Source organism: Pavona decussata, unplaced genomic scaffold (assembly GCF_977016875.1).
Source record: "Pavona decussata unplaced genomic scaffold, jaPavDecu1.1 SCAFFOLD_71, whole genome shotgun sequence".
Taxonomy (NCBI): domain Eukaryota; kingdom Metazoa; phylum Cnidaria; class Anthozoa; order Scleractinia; family Agariciidae; genus Pavona; species Pavona decussata.
In genome coordinates, this window is record NW_028145490.1 from 1,744,763 (window position 1) to 1,747,781 (window position 3,019).

Below are 3,019 nucleotides of genomic sequence, written 5' to 3' on the forward strand. Positions count from 1 at the left end.
GCATATGGAGAAACTGCAACGAAAAATTGAGTTTTTCCCAAGACTTTCATCTCCCGTTGTCCATGCTTCTTTCGCCTCCTCGACGGCCGGGTTTCTTTCCGTCTGTCTGAACGCAAAGCACAAAGATGAGAGCAGGGTGCTGGTAAGAATGTTCTTCTCTGCGCCCTGATGAGAGAGACCTCAGGTACGCTTTCAAAACTTCCGTTCAACCCGTTGAAATGTAAAATACTGGAAAATTTCTAGAATTTAAATGGACTGCCTTCGGGGGGGTACTCTACTTTAACCGCTCCAGAAGTTCAATTTGCACAGAACTCCATTTTGATTTTAACCATCATACGAAAGTTGTCCATTCTACAAGTGAGCAATTAGCCTGCGAGAGACGGGAAGGAGAGGGCGAGGGAGCCTGGAACAGGTTAGTGAGAAATGCATGTCAGTGTAACTGAAAACGAGGCTCTTCGCCTGGATGGAAAAAACGCGTTTCCATTTGGCGTGGAAATTTTCCGGAATTACAAGCCCCCAATTTCAATTAAAATAGAAAGAGCTCCTGGTCACGAGGCTGATGTTTTTACTTTATTTATAAAATGACCCTAAAAAATTTTCGTCATTTGCGCAGAGGGAATGTCAGTGATGACAATCACAGCGCGCGCTTAGTAAATGTGTATCCTCAGATTAGCTAACATTCTCCTGCACTTTAAAGCACCAGCAACAACCGTATAATATTCCTAATTTTTAAAACAAGAAAAAAGTTATAGTTTTTCTTCGGAGAAAGAAAGAGAAGAAATGCGTGCGCTATAAATTCTCTCCCTCCTTGATAGTTCCCTGACGTGTACAAAGGTTGCTATGCGACAACAACATAACAGTTTTCATTTTGCTCTGGGAAGTGTTCCACGCAACAGCGTTGTTAACGACTTTCTTTCAGTCTTTTTTTATTATTATTGCCGTTTAGTTTTTGGATGGTTTGATATGATTAATGCAGATCAATTTCCAGTGAAAAGGATAAAGAGGACATTTTATTCAGTGGATGCCAGATTTTAACTTTCTTATGTACGGTGAGTGAACTTGTTTGAAGTTTTCTTTTCGGCGGCAAACGCGCCCATTGTTCTGGGGCGCATCATACGGCCTGCTGTGGTCGAACTGGTCTAGAGCAAAAACCATTCTTGTACAATATGCACAAGTGGGCTTCAAACAAAACATACATAACCGCATGCAAAGTATTTTTTTGAGAATTGAACAAAGGCAACTTTTTAGGTAAACGGGAGCGAGACAACTTTTGACGTTCAAATACGCATTTTATCGCAGACGGTCATTTTTCATGTTGTCATTGCTATTTTCTTTATGGCTCATTCATCCTATTTAGCGCATTTGTCATTTCTTTATTTAAAAAAGGGTTATGACTTGGCCAATAAAATAAAGGCAGGGTAGCGAAATTATAAATTCATGACGTTTAGTAGCGGAATGATAAAGATGATCTCGGTAATTGAACTGAACGTGTCATTTCATTTACTATTTATCAAAACTGATTTATATCCAAAACGAGGAAGTACAGTGCAGCCTTCTGTAGATTGAAGGAAATATTTGTAAAACACTTGTCAGTCACCAGACAGACTTTTTTTCTCATTTTGTACGGTAAATTACTTTGAATACTGTATGAGTCCTCAGTTCATGGACGTATTTTTTCAAACACAAGAAAAAGTGCACAACTAAAAGTTACTTAAAAATCATTGTTTTATTTGGCGATATTACCAAAAAAATACACGCGAGTGACATCAATAGATTGATGCATAATTCTAAAAAATATTCACAAACTAATAAAATGAGCTAAAGGATAATCTGTTATAAAGTTAAGATAATAAATAAATACAAATGACACGTGAGAAATATATTAATTTAACTATTTCTCTCACACGCACACATTCTCTCTCACTCCTTTGAATTCTGCAAATAATATGGCATAAAAAGCAAGGCTTTCTTCTGTAAAAAAAATCTCAAATGTTACAAATTGAATTCATTCTAATGTTACAAATTGAATTCATTCTTTTGAATAATAATCATTAGAGGTATGCTTCATTTGACTAGCTTTTTAATTTGGTGTTGGTTAGCCCTAAAAGCTAGCGGGATCGCAAAATATTTGGCGGCCAAGCCAGAGGAGCAAATATTACTTCAAGCAGCTTTAGGGATACCGACACAGGCTTGGCTGTTGGTCTCCGACAAAGTGGCAAAGTGTCCTTTTGGCAAGAAGTAGCCGACGGTTTGCCATATTTATTCTCCCAAAAATAAAACAAATCGACGAGACTGAGAAATTGGATTCCGTTAAAAATGGCATTTTCCTCCACAACTCGATGACTGTCTGATTAAGTGGCAGCACTAAAACGGCTATAGGAAGCCGACATGAAATTATCACAAATAAATAAATGCCTTACGAGGCAATTTTAAATGAATACTATACGAGAAAATGGAAAAGGCACACAGACAGCCATTAAAAAAAGTAAACGCAAAAAAAACCCCCGCATAGATTTGATACTTTTTCAAATAAATGTACAATAATTTATGAAAGATGTAGCAAAAGGAAGTAATTATACGAAGCATTTTTTTCGTTATTTTTTGACAAATTCGCTCTAAAAATACCTTTTAGATTCAGCACATTGTAAAAAACGTTCTTATAAACAGCATCTTAATTTCTGCCCTCTGATTGAAGTACATGTAATGAGGATGAATTTCTTTCAATTACAAGATAGAACGGAAAGGCCCTGATTCAACGCTTCCTAAAAAGTAAGTGTTTCGTTCTTCCATATCACCAAGGCGACTTTCAAAATTTGCATCAGGGATTCTAAAAATTGGGGAGCTCACGACAATATTAATTTTGTAAATATAAACGCTAGTCACGTATGTTTCACTATTTGGCTGTCGGGTCCAGATGTATGTATATGAATTTTGCTAACAATATATGGATCTCAAACCAGCGGTCCAGACAAAACAACCCCCCTCCCCCCCCCCCAAAAAAACAAAAAAAAACAAAAAC

General features: G+C 37.1%; 1 long non-coding RNA gene across 1 annotated transcript; it reads left to right on the plus strand.

Moving 5' to 3' along the window:
• The first annotated feature begins 2,015 nt into the window (after window positions 1-2,015).
• Window positions 2,016-2,978, plus strand: LOC146477259 (uncharacterized). The gene is made up of 2 exons (XR_014865419.1): window positions 2,016-2,196; window positions 2,243-2,978. It is a non-coding gene; the product is annotated as an uncharacterized LOC146477259 (long non-coding RNA).
• The last annotated feature ends 41 nt before the right edge of the window (window positions 2,979-3,019 follow it).